This window comes from Sapajus apella, unplaced genomic scaffold, assembly GCF_009761245.1.
Source record: "Sapajus apella isolate SASKATOON/1434 unplaced genomic scaffold, GSC_monkey_1.0 scaffold1, whole genome shotgun sequence".
In the NCBI taxonomy this organism is placed as follows: Eukaryota; Metazoa; Chordata; class Mammalia; order Primates; family Cebidae; genus Sapajus; species Sapajus apella.
The window spans coordinates 11,847,936-11,861,068 of record NW_022436941.1 but is presented as its reverse complement, the minus strand read 5'-3'; the positions used below and the strand labels follow the sequence as shown (position 1 = coordinate 11,861,068).

Genomic DNA, 13,133 nt, shown 5'->3' with positions numbered 1-13,133 from the left:
TGGACATTTGGGATGGTTCCAAGTCTTTACTATTGTGAACAGTGCTGTAATAATCATGCATGTGCATGTGTCTTTATAACAAAATAATTTCTAATCCTTTGTAATGAGATTACTGGGTCAAAAGGTATTTGTAGTTCTAGATCCTTGAGGAATCACCACACTGTCTTCCACAATGGTTGAACTAATTTGTACTCCCACCAACAGTGTAAAAGCCTTCCTATTTCTCTACATCCTCTCCAGCATCTGTTGTCTCCTGATTTTTTAATGATTGCCATTCTAACTGACATGAGATGGTATCTCAATGTAGGTTTGATTTGCATTTCTCTAATGACCAGTGATGATAAGCTTTATTTCATGTTTGTTGGCTGCATAAATATCTTCCTTTGAGAAGTGTCTCTTCATATCCTTCGGCCACTTTTTGATGGGTTTGTTTGTTTTATTCTTGTAAATTTGTTTAAGTTCTTTATAGATTCTGGATATTAGCCCTTTGTCAGATGGGTAAATGGCAAAAATTTTTCCCATTCTATTGGTTGCTGGTTCACTCCAATGATAGTATCTTTTTCTGTGCAGAAGCATTTTAGTTTAATTAGATCCCGTTTGTTAATTTGGGCTTTTGTTGTCATTGCTTTTGGTGTTTTAGTCATAAAGTCCTCGCCCATGCCTATGTACTGACTGGTATTGCCTATGTTTTCTTGTAGCGTTTTTATGGTGGTAGGTCTTATGTTTAAATCTTTAATTCGCCTTGAGTTAATTTTTGTATAAGGTGTAAGAAATGGATCCAATTTGAGCTTTCTGCTCGTGGCTAGCCATTTTTCCCAACACCATTTATTTAATAGGAAATCCTTTCTCCATTGCTTGCTTTTGTCAAGTTTGTCAAAGATCAGATGGTTGTAGATATATACATTTATCTATATCTCTGTTTTGGTGCCAGAACCATGCTGTATTGATTACTGTAGCCTTGTAGTATAGTTCGAAGTCAGGTAGCATAATGCCTCCAGATTTTTCTTTTTTTGGCTTAGGATTGTCTTAGCTATGCAGCTTCTTTTTTGGTTCCATATAACATTTAAGGTGGCTTTTGCAATTCTGAAGAAAGTCAATGGTAGCTTGATGGGGGTAGCATTGAATCTATAAATTACTTTGGGTGGTATGGCCATTTTCATAATACTGATTCTTCCTAGCCATGAACATGAAATGTTTTTCCATCTGTTTGTATGCTTTCTTATTTCTTTGAGCAGTGGTTTGTAGTTCTCCTTGAAGAGGTCCTTCACATCCCTTGTTAGCCATATTCCTAGGTATTTTCTTCTCTTTGTAGCAATTGTGAATGGGAGCTCACTCATGATTTGGCTCTCTGTTTGTCTGTTATTGGTGCATAGGAATGCTTGTGATTTTTGCACATTGATTTTGTATCCTGAGACTTTGCTGAAGTTGCTTATCAGCTTAAGGAGATTTGGGGCTGAGATTATGGGGTCTTCTAAATATACAAACATGTCATCTGCAAATAGAAACAATTTGACTTCCTCTTTTCCTAATTGAATACACTTTATGTCTTTATCTTGCCTGATTGCTCTGGCCAGAACTTCCAATACTGTGTTAATAGGAGTGGTGAGAGAGGGCATCCTTGTCTTGTGCTGGTTTTCAGAGAGAGTACTTCCAGATTTTGCTCATTGAGTATGATATTGGCTGTGGGTTTGTCATAAATAGCTCTTATTTTTTTTAAGAAGTATTTCATCAGTATCTAGTTTATTGAGAGTTTTTAGCATGAAGGGCTGTTGAATTTTGTCAAAGATCTTCTCTGCATCTATTGAGATAATAATGTAGTTTTTTGTCTTTGGTTCTGGTTATGTGATGAATTACTTTTTTAGATTTGTGATATGTTGGAGAAGCCTTGCATCCCAGGGATGAAGCCAACTTGATTGTGATGGATAAGCTGTCTGATGTGCTGCTGGATTTAGTTTGTCAGTATTTTATTCAGGATTTTTGCATCACTTATCATCATGAATATTGGCCTGAAATTTTCTTTTTTATTTGAGTCTCTGCCAGGTTTTGGTATAAGGATGATGTTGGTCTCATAAAATGAGTTAGGGAGGATTTCTTCTTTTTCTTGTTTTGCAATAGTTTCAGAAGAAATGGTACCAGCTCCTCTTTGTACCTCTGGTAGAATTCGACTGTGAACCCTTCTGGTCCTGGAGTTTTTTTGGTTGGTAGGCTATTAATTGCTGCCTTAATTTTAGACCTTGTTATTGGTCTATTCAGGGATTCAGTTTCTTCCTCGTTTAGTCTTGGAAGGGTGTAAGTGTCCAGGAATTTATCCCCTTCTTCTAGATTTACTGATTTATTTGCATAGAGTATTATATGCAAATATATATAGTGTGTATATATATATATATAGTATTATATATAAATATATATAGTATTATAGTACTCTCTGATGGTAATTTGTATTTCTATGGGATTGGTGTTGATGTCCCTTTATCATTTTTTATTGCATCTATTTGATACTTCTCTCTTTTCTTCTTTATTAATCTGGCTAGTGGTCTATTTATTTTGTTGATCTCTTCAAAACACCAGCTCCTGGAGTCATCGATTTTTTTGAAGCATTTTTTTATGTCTCTATCTCCTTCAGTTCTGCTCTAATTTTAGCTCTTTATTGTCTTCTGCAAGCTTTTGAATTTGTTTAATCTTGCTCCTCTAGTTCTTTTAATTGTGATGTTAGGGTGTCGATTTTAGAATTTTCCTCATTTCTCTTGTGGGCATTTAGTGCTATAAATTTCCCCCTACACGCAACTTTAAATGTGTCCCAGAGATTCTGGTACATTGTGTCTTCATTCACATTGGTTTCAAAGAACATCTTTATTTCAGCTTTCATTTCATTATTTATCTAGTAGTCATTCAGGAGCAGGTTGTTCAGTTTCCAAGTAGTGCAGATTTGAGTGAGTTTCTTAATCCTGAGTTCTAAATTGATTGCACTGTGGTCTGAGAGACTACTTGTTATGATTTCATTTTTTTTTTTTTGCATTTCCTGATGAGTGTTTTACCTCCAATTATGTGGTCAATTTTAGAATAAGTGCAATGTGGTGCTGAGAAGAATGTATATTCTGTGGATTTGGGGTGGAGAGTTCTATAGATGTCTACTAGATCCACTTGGTCCAGCTCTGCATTAAATTCCTGGATATCCTTGTTAATTTTCTGTCTCATTAATCTGTCTAATATTGACAGTGGGGTGTTAAAATCTCCCAAAAATATTGTGTGGGAGTCTAAGTCTCTTTGTAGGTCATTAAGAACTTGCTTTCTGTATCTGGGATCTCCTATATTGGATGCATATATATTTAGTATAGTTAGCTCTTCTTGTTGCATTGATCCTTTTACCATTAAGTAATATCCATCTTTGTCTCCCGTTGATCTTTGTTAGTTTAAAGTCTATTTTATCAGATACTAGGATTGTGACCCATGCTTTTTTTTTTTTCTTTCTTTCTATTTGCTTGGTAAATTTTCCTCCATCCCTTTATTTTGATACTATGTGTGTCTTTGTATGTGAAATGGATCTCCTGAATACAGCACACCAATTGGTCTTGACTCTTTATCCAATTTGCCAGTCTGTGTCTTTTGATTGGGGCATTTAACCGACTTACATTTAAGGTTAATAATCTCTATGATTTTTAAACTTTGCATCTTGCTAGAAAGACTTTAAGAAAAAAAAACAAAGTTACTCCAATATTCTATTATTTTGGTAATTTTATCTTTTATCATTAAGACTTTGACCTATTTCAAATTTATTTGAAATTCAGGTTGGAGTAATAATCTAGTATTACCATTTCAGTATTGTCAAAGTGTTATCCCTATATGATTTACTGAATTATTTATCTTTTATCCACTAATTTGAATATATACAGTATGTTAAATTTGCTTAATTATTTAGATCTATTTCTCTATTTTTAAATCTCAGTGATTGTGCTGCCTGTTAAATCAGTCTTTTGTTTAGAAGCATTCATCTTCTACAGGCCCACAACCTGCAGTGACCAGAGCAGGAAATCAACCCATTCTTCAGCTACAGATAGCCAGCCTGCTATCTATAAGACCGACTATAGGGAGTTGGACTGCTATGCCTAGTTCAACCTAAAATTCCCAAGACTTGATGAAAAACTGACAGCTTCCTTAATTTTTATTCCGACTTCCAACTTAAGATGAAACAGAAAGGCAAATATGTACCTCTAGCCAATTACATAGAATACCCTGTTTATGTTAGCTGCCTACAACTTGCCCATGCCAACAGCCTCCAATCAGAGCAATGCCTGAAGCTTTTCTTTTTTTCACTGTAAAGCTTCCCACTCCTCTGCCAGTCTATGACTGTCTGCCAAATGCAAATGACAGTGGCTATTCCCTTGCTGTGGCAAGCTCTGAATACATAGCCATTGCATGTTCTTATTTGGTTGGTCTCCATTCCATAAGTGTTACTATTTTTTGTGTGCATGTCTGTGTTTCTCATTGCATTGAGAGCTTGAAGGTTAGCCTCTTGATGTATTCTTAGTTAAGTTTTTCTGAGCGTAACCTTGTGTCTTTTGTGTTAGTAGGGAGTCAGGATATTTGTTGAATGCGGTCTATTTTGAGAATTTGATTTGCTTATGTTTCCTGATACTATATAAAAATGTTTTCCTCTGTAGTAATTTAGAGTTTGATAAATCATGTTGAGGAGATGATGGTAATGATAATAGATTATTAATAAGACCATTCATCATATATTGAGCATTATTTTAGTTGTTTTAAACATCTTAACTGTCAACCAAACCCTATAAGGTGGATGTTATGATGAATCCTGTTTAACATATGAAGGAACTAAGAACAAAATGCTTAATTTACTTGCCCATGGCCACAAAAACTGGAAAGTAGGGGAGCCAAGATTTGACTCAAGGAATCTAAGCCTAGAGTCTGTGCTCTTAACTTTTAAACTATAATACCTCTCAATTCTAAAGACAGATTTAATATTGTTCACCTTGGTTCTGGAGCCTAGGTATTAACTGCTGGGACACAAAAATGAATAAAATAGAATCCTTGCCTTGAGGAATTTAGGCATTTTTAAAAATTGTGTCTTTGTGGATGGGCACTCAGAAATTCATAGAGAAAGGGAGATGGGATGAGTGTTGGAAGATGGATTTTATAGTGGGAAGTTATTTTCACCAGAGACTCTGCGGAGGCATGACTGGAGATGAGGCGTGCAGAGGAAGTGGAAAAGTGGGAAAGCCCTAGGAGAGAGACGGAAGCTAGATCCTGGAGTTCCTCCTGCAGGAGCTTGGATTTTACCCAACTTTTATAAAAAGGAGACATTGAAGAATTTTTACTGTGGTGAGGGAATATGAGTTGATATGATCAGAATTAAGTATGTATATATTCCCTTCATTTTGGATTCAAACCTCTTTCCTTTCCAGAGCAGAACAAACAACCCAATATGAATTTTTGAGAGGCCACGGGAAGGCCTGAGTTTATAGATTGGTGGGGGTTGGGAGCCTAATGTACATGACCACATTTAATCTCACAATACTTTCTCTAGGAGGTGACACAAGCCAAATGGTTAAGGAAAGGTGAAATGGGATAGCAACTCAGGTCAACTTGACTTACATGACATTCCAGAGTTGCTTCTGGTCCTCATTCTGATTTTGAATGAATCAGTTTAACACTTTGGATCCCTGGTAACTTAACGGTAAAATAAGGTAGTATTATCTCTCAAGCTTTGTGATTCTTTAATTCTAATCAGAGAAACAAAGTTTGATGAAATGCTTTACTTTCTCAAATGAAAGCAATATTAACAACCTCTGTATAGAGTGGGTTGAAGTTCCCTAAATGTGACCTCAAGGAGTTGGTTACTGCTATCCAAACACAATAAAGAGGCTATGAAACAAGTGTTTGAAACTCTACCAATACAAACAAAGTGCTTCTTCTCTATTAAAGCATTAAGACAATTCTATAAAAAGTAGAAAATTCCTTGCAGGCCCAAATGCCAAATTGATCCCTGAGTTCCAAGGCTTCTCAGCTCCTAGTTCATAATCAAGATTTTAAAGATGCTTTGGATGAAGAGAAAAAATATTTCCCTCCACTTTGGCCTGGGCCCAAGAATGTCAACACTGCTGGCTTTGTGAGCTTCACCTCTGCTGCAGCCATCTCTAAACAATGGCTCTTAGGCTGAACAAGTGTCAGAGACCTGTGAACCAGAGCAACTCCATCTTAAATAGGAGCTGGGTAAAGTGAGGCTGAAACCTACTGGGCTGCATTCCCAGATGGTTAAGGCATTCTAAGTCACAGGATGAGCTAGGAGGTCAGCACAAAGTGCAGGTCATAAAGACCTTGCTGATAAAACCCTTTGCAGTAAAGGAGCCGGCCAAAACCCACCAAAATCAAATGGTGATGAGAGTGACCTTTGGTCATCCTCACTGCTACACTCCCACCAGTGCCATGACAGTTTACAAATGCCATGGTTCAACATCATAAAGTTACCCTATGTGGTCTAAAAAGGGGAGTCATAAATAATCTACCCTTGTTTAGCATATCATAGAAAAATAACCATAACAATATGGGTTATTGTTTTATTCTTTTATTTTCTTAATAAACTAGGTTTCACTTTTCACTGTGGACTCACCCTGAGTTGTTTCTTATGTGAGATCCAAGAAGCCTCTCCAGGGGTCTAGATCAGGACCCCTTTCCAGTAATACAAGCACTTGGTAGGAAAGGTCTCAGTGGCAGAGGGGGATTGCGTAAAGGACCTCTGAGTATGCATTTCTGCATCACATAAGGCCAACATGATGGGAAGCACTAGATAAAAACAAAATGTCCAAATCTGCTTAAAAAGGATGCATTTCCCAGTATAAAGTTAACAATGTTACAAAATAGTTGTGTTTTCTAAGGAAATTTAGAATAAAGAAGTAAGAGTTTTAAAAAAATTATTCCCGATACCTCACTGTTACCCATTACTATCGGTATATTTTTCATAGTCTAGAATAATGGATCTGTTTCTGTTTGCTTTTTTAGCTCCAAAATACGATAGAAACAATTGATATTTTGGTAAAACTTACCTTTAATTTAAATTTAAAGAGAAAATTTAAAGATCCTTGTTAAAATTAATTAATTAATTACCTGAAGAATAAATCCATGGGATTATCCACAAAGAAACATAACTATAAAATAAGCAATTTTATTCCACAATGTATGTATGCTTCAAAACATCACATTGTACATAATCAATAGTGCCATTTATCTGTCAGTTTAAAATAAAATAATCAATATTGTTCAGCAAATTCTAAACAAAAATTACAAGTTCTTCTGAAATCCATACCTACCATATAAGCATTATGCTTCTTTATGTCAAACAACAGTAAACATTTGATTTTAGTGTTAAAAAAAAAAAAGGCAATTCATCCCAGTTGTGGTAATTAGCAGAAAAGTAAATAGAGGTCAGAAAATGTTATGAGTTTGTTCAAGATAAAAACAGAATACAGACAGAAGGCAAGAAAAGCAAAGAAAGGTAAATACCTATTCATGCAGAAAATTGGGAGTTGACTTATTCCTATCCCCCAAATTCCTGACCATGAGGAAAAAAGAGGCTCACTGGGAGATGTATATTCATATTACAAAGACTAAATGAGTTAAGAAAGGCCAGGGATAACTTACAGAAATATGTTATGCACCGTAAATCATCTTTTCCAAAATGTAGAAAGTCTTAAAAAATAAACATTGAATGCTATCTATTTTTTCCCAATAAACCAACAGGACTTTCAAAAAACATCAAACAAATAGTTCAAAAACATAGCAATTCAGCAGAGGATAAATGTCTTGGAATATGTTGACACAAATTGTCTATTTAGAATGCACTTTGGTCTAATTAGATGAGATGATTATGCCAAAAAAATTTTGAAGTGGTTGAATGAAATGTTAGTAAATGGTAGCATAATTATTGTGCAAATTGCTAAGCTAAATGCTCATTAATTAAATTATGAACATTCATGGGGAATAGAGAATAGAGGCGTGAGCAAAATAGATGAATTAATCAAAGCCAATGAGTACAGTGGAGAACAGTTTGGGCTACTTCCTAGTTGCATGATTTCAGATGAGTTACTTCATACCTCTGCCTCAGTTTCCACATTTGTAAAGTGGAAATAATAATACCTACCTCATAGAGCTGTTATGACAATTAAAGGAGATGAATCATTTAAAGGCCATGACACAGTGCTGGCAGTAGACCCAGCAGGAACCCGCCATTGTACAAAGTGAAATAACTGTGGACTCAGATTTAGAATTCATGTTTCCTTCACCCTTGTTTGATGTTATTTAGGAGGTAATACTAAATACGTTGTCACTGGCAAAGTCAGCAGCCCCTGACATTTGAACTTGGTATAAATATGATTACTATGCTATTTAAAGGTCTGCTAAATTTAGTTATTACTGTAATCTCAGCCTAAACTTCATGGTGTTGACACAAGAACTGTATAACCTCTAAATCAAAAAATAAATAAATAAAAATGTAAACATGCTACATGCAATCCTGTGGTTCAGTATTTGTCCTCCATATGGGGTCTTGATGTGCTTCTTAGCATCTGGTGGAATAAAGCCAAGATGCTGGGTTTGATCCCATTTCGGTCTGTTAACTCTGCTTTATACATGTTTACCTAAGTCATTCTTGGCTTGCCAGCTTGCAAAGGCATGATTTTGGAAAGGATAGTAGTTAAGTTATGGGGGTAAGTGATAGTTAAGAGCATAGGGGAAGGTATTCATTCTTAGTGATGGTAGGCTGATTCAATAACAGCAGATTCATGCATAGAAGCCAGTACAACGTGATCTGTTCATCTAGAAGCACACATACTTTCAAAGACATGCTGAAAAAGTCAGAAATAGAAAAAGGTTAATCTCACTTTGCTATATGGTCATATTTACCCCTCCAAAAAATGTAAAGTCAATATTCTAATAATCTCAAAAGCCCATTCTAACTTCCTCTTTGTTCCAATTGTTTTTATTAGCTTTAGTTCTCCAGATGAGACTTCATATTAGGCCTGTTTCATATTTCTGTAATCTTTCAGGAGGTCAGGACCCCAGTCTCCTGCTATGGCCTTCATTATTCATTAGATAAGATTGAGATTATCTTTGCACCTGGAGGGCAGCGACAAAATTTGTGGGTAATTTAGGATCTCTTCTAATCTTTCTGTTTGGATTAAGGAAGATTCCTGTGAATGCTCAATTTCTTTGATCTTTTATTCAAAGGTCCCACTTTGATAAGGTGGGCAGCAACATTGTAGCACCTTACTTTTTCCTTGGTCTTTTATTGAGCTGAATTTCCTATATTTTGACCTTAGGAAGAAAAAAAAGGCAATTCTTTAAGTGTAATGGGCTGTGGGATCTCTGAAATTTAGTTTAATATGATCTTCAATTCTAAAGGACAAAATAATATATCCATCTTTGCTGTGAACTGTGTGTAGAATATACTCATATCATCTTCCCTTGCTTGCTGACTGCATGTTGGGATATATCGCTATGGTATGATTTATGAAGCCCCCTCCTTCTCTCAGTCTTTTCCAGCCTATTTGAGTTTGCTATCCAAGCATCAGGCCTTTCCTGACAGATATGATAGAACTGATATTGGTAGTCACTCCCAGCAGGGTCTGTCTTTGATGTTTTATTAAGTGGATGATTCACTATCTCTTCCTTTGATTTACTAACTAGAGTAAGAAATGAGAACCTTAGGTTGGTAACAATATCCAAATGGTACTTTCTTAAGAAAATGCTGGCCAGGCACATTGGCTCATGTCTGTAATCCCAGCACTTTGGGAACTTGAAGCAGGCAGATCACCTAAGCTCAGGAGTTCAAGACCAGCTTGCCCAACATGGCGAAACCCCATCTACTAAAAATACAAAAAATTAGTCAGGCATGGTAGCAGGGGCCTGTAATCCCAGCTACTCGGGAGGCTGAGGCAGGAGAATCTCTTGAACCTAGGAGGAGGAGATTGAGTAAGCCGAGATCATGCCACTGAACTCCTGGCTGGGTGACAAGAGTGAAACTCCATCTTAAAAAAATAAAATTGCTTTAAACAAGTTAATTTTCCGAATAGTGAGACTGCCATTAAGGGTATATTCCCATCATTAAGAATATGGCCAGATTGGAAAGTGATTCTATAATAAAAAAATAAATGCCTTTCAAAGAAAGTTGAAGCAGTTGGCTGGCGGGAAAAGTGGTTACCCTCTCCCTTCTCCCGTGTGTTTGTGTGTGTGTGTGTGTGTGTGTGTGTGTGTGTGTGTGTGTGCGCGCGTGTAAACTTACAAATAATAAAAGGACTTTTAGTTTAAAAAAAAAACACAAAAACAAAACAATGATGACAACTTTAATTAGATCCTGGCAACCTTGAAAAAAGAGATTGATCAGTGTTGTAAGCTTTTTTTTCTTCCTAATAATCATTTCTGAATACTAGAAAATAGAATGCCTGATGTTTATCACTACACATTGTTAGGGAAGACTGGTATTTTGGACTTTGGGGCCTTGTTATGCTTGAAGCTTAACTGATGGAACATCAACATTCTTTGCTTTCTCTTTGTAAAATATTTGCTATAAAGTGTAAATAAAGAAGGGGAGTATTTCTTCACATTGCTATGCTAAAACATCTGGCATCTGGGGTTGTGTTTATACCCTTTTGCACTGCAGGCTGTGCAGGAAGACTCCTTCAAAGCAGTCTGGATTTTTCTTTCACCTCCTTGAATGTCCAAAAAGTAACTTTTATGGTTTGTGTTTGTTTTTTTATTTTTTTTAAGAAGACAATTTTTGTCCAAGCATATGGAGCATCTTAAATACTTTGGCCAAAAAACAAGTCACTAAAAAGGGAAGTTCTCCAATTTATCTTACAGCACACCTGTTATATCCTCAAGGGCTCTGTGTCACTCAGGGCTCCACCTACTTTCTCAAAATATAAGATCCAAAAATAACATAGTGCTTTTTGGAACATGATCTCACTTTAAAATGCATTTCCACCTTGCCTGTTCCAAACAAAATGATTGCAAAGAATCAGGCAATATGATATAGCAAATAAATAAAAGCCCCGAGAGGAAATTAGGTACTAATTGAATGAAAATTGAACAGAAAATAAGGAGAGAGAAACAAAATGAAGCTTAATATACAGAAAGCATGCTGTAAGATCATTACAGGTGAGCTACAAATTTAGCTCTGAATTTCCTAGCAAACAAAAAAGAAACACTAAATTAATCATATGAGTTTTGACATCAAGAAAGAAAAATAAGCCCTTGTTCAGAAGAAGTTATTTCTTTTCCTGATACAGAGAGCTATGAGAGTATTTTTTGGTTTGTCTTTTTTATTATTATACTTTAACTTCTGGGGTACATGTACAGAACATGCAGGCTGGTTACGTAGGTATACACGTGCTATGATTGTTTGCTGCACCCATCAACCCATCATCTACACTATACATTTCTCCTAATGCTACTGTCCCCTAGCCCCCCAACCCCCAACAGGCACCATTGTGTGATGTTCCCCTCCCTGTGTCCATGTTCTCATTGTTCGACTCCCACTTATGAGTGAGAACATGCAGTGTTTGGTTTTCTGTTCTTATGTTAGTTTGCTGTGAATGATGGTTACCAGCTTTATCCCTGTCCCTGCAAAGGACATAAACTCATCCTTTTTTCATGTCTACATAGTATTCCATGGTATATATGTGCCACATTTTCTTTATCCAGTCTATCATTGATGGGCATTTGGGTTGGTTCCAAGACTTTGCTATTGTAAATAGTGCTGCAGTAGACTACGTGTGCATGTGTCTTTAGAATAGAATAATTTATAATCCTTTGGGTATATACCCAGTAATGGGATTGCTGGGTCAAATGATATTTCTGGTTCTAGATCCTTGAGGAATCGCCACACTGTCTTTCACAATGGTTGAAATAATTTACACTCCCACCAAGAGTGTAAAAGTGTTCCTATTTCTCCACTTCCTCTCCAGCGTCTGTTGTTTACTGGCTTTTTAATGATCGCCTTTCTAAGTGATGTGAGATGGTATGTCAATGTGGTTTTGATTTGCATTTCTGTAATGACCAGTGATGATGAGGTTTTTTTTCATGTTTGTTGGCTGCATAAATGTCTTCTTTTGAGAAGGGTCTGTTCATATCCTTTGGCCACTTTTTGATGGTTTTCTTTAATTTTTTTCTTGTAAATTTGTTTAAGTTCTTTGTAGATTCTGGATATTAGCTCCTCGTCAGGTGGATAGATTGCAAAAATGTTCTGCCACTCTGTAGGTTGCCTGTTCACTCTGATGAGAGTTTCTTTTTCTGTGCAGAAGCTCTTTAGTTTAATTAGATCCCATTTGTCAATTTTGGCTTTTGTTGCCGTTGCTTTTGGTGTTTTAGTTATGAAGTCTTTGCCTATGCCTATGTCCTGAATGGTATTGTGTACGTTTTCTTGTAGGGTTTTTATGGTTTTAGGTCTTACATTTAAGTCTTTAATCCATCTTGACTTATTTTTTGTGTAAGGTATAAGGAAGGGATTGTTTCAGCTTTCTGCATATGGCTAGCCAGTTTTCTCAACACCATTTATTAAATAGGGAAACCTTTCCACATTGCTTGTTTTCGTCAGATTTATCAAAGACCAGATGGTTGTAGATATGTGGCATTATTTCTGACACCTAAAAATATGGAGCACTTAACGAATTTGCTTGTCATCCTTGTACAGGGGCCATGCTAATCTTCTCTGTATCGTTCCAATTTTAGTATACGTGCAGCTGAAGTAAGCACTTTGATGTGTCTTTACAAAGAGAACATGTTAATTTTGAGAAAAATATCTTCAATTTCACTCTTGTTCAGAATATAGCAAGGGCCTTCACAGGGCGGTTGCAGTGCTGTTCCTAAACATAGATCCATTAAGTTCCTTCAAAGCAAAGTTCCAGGAAAGAATCCTAAAATGTCATTTGAGAACACAGATTATTGGTGGTCTCACTGAAACCAAGGTTACCTTTTAGCTATTGACTGCTTATCCTGAAGAGAAATTCTCCATAAGTATCCATTCATGTGTTTGTTAAACAAAATAAAGCACTGGGTATGTGCCGAGCATTTCTTTTATGGTGCTGGGGATATAGCAAAAAATAGACAATTTCTTCATTTACATG

At 36.2% G+C, this 13,133-nt stretch overlaps 1 non-coding gene across 1 annotated transcript; it reads right to left on the bottom strand.

Annotated features, from left to right (window-relative positions):
* Positions 1 to 12,655: 12,655 nt before the first annotated feature.
* On the bottom strand, positions 12,656 to 12,762 carry LOC116554104. Its single transcript, XR_004270051.1, has one exon. It is a non-coding gene; the product is annotated as a U6 spliceosomal RNA (small nuclear RNA).
* Between the last annotated feature and the right edge of the window lie 371 nt (positions 12,763 to 13,133).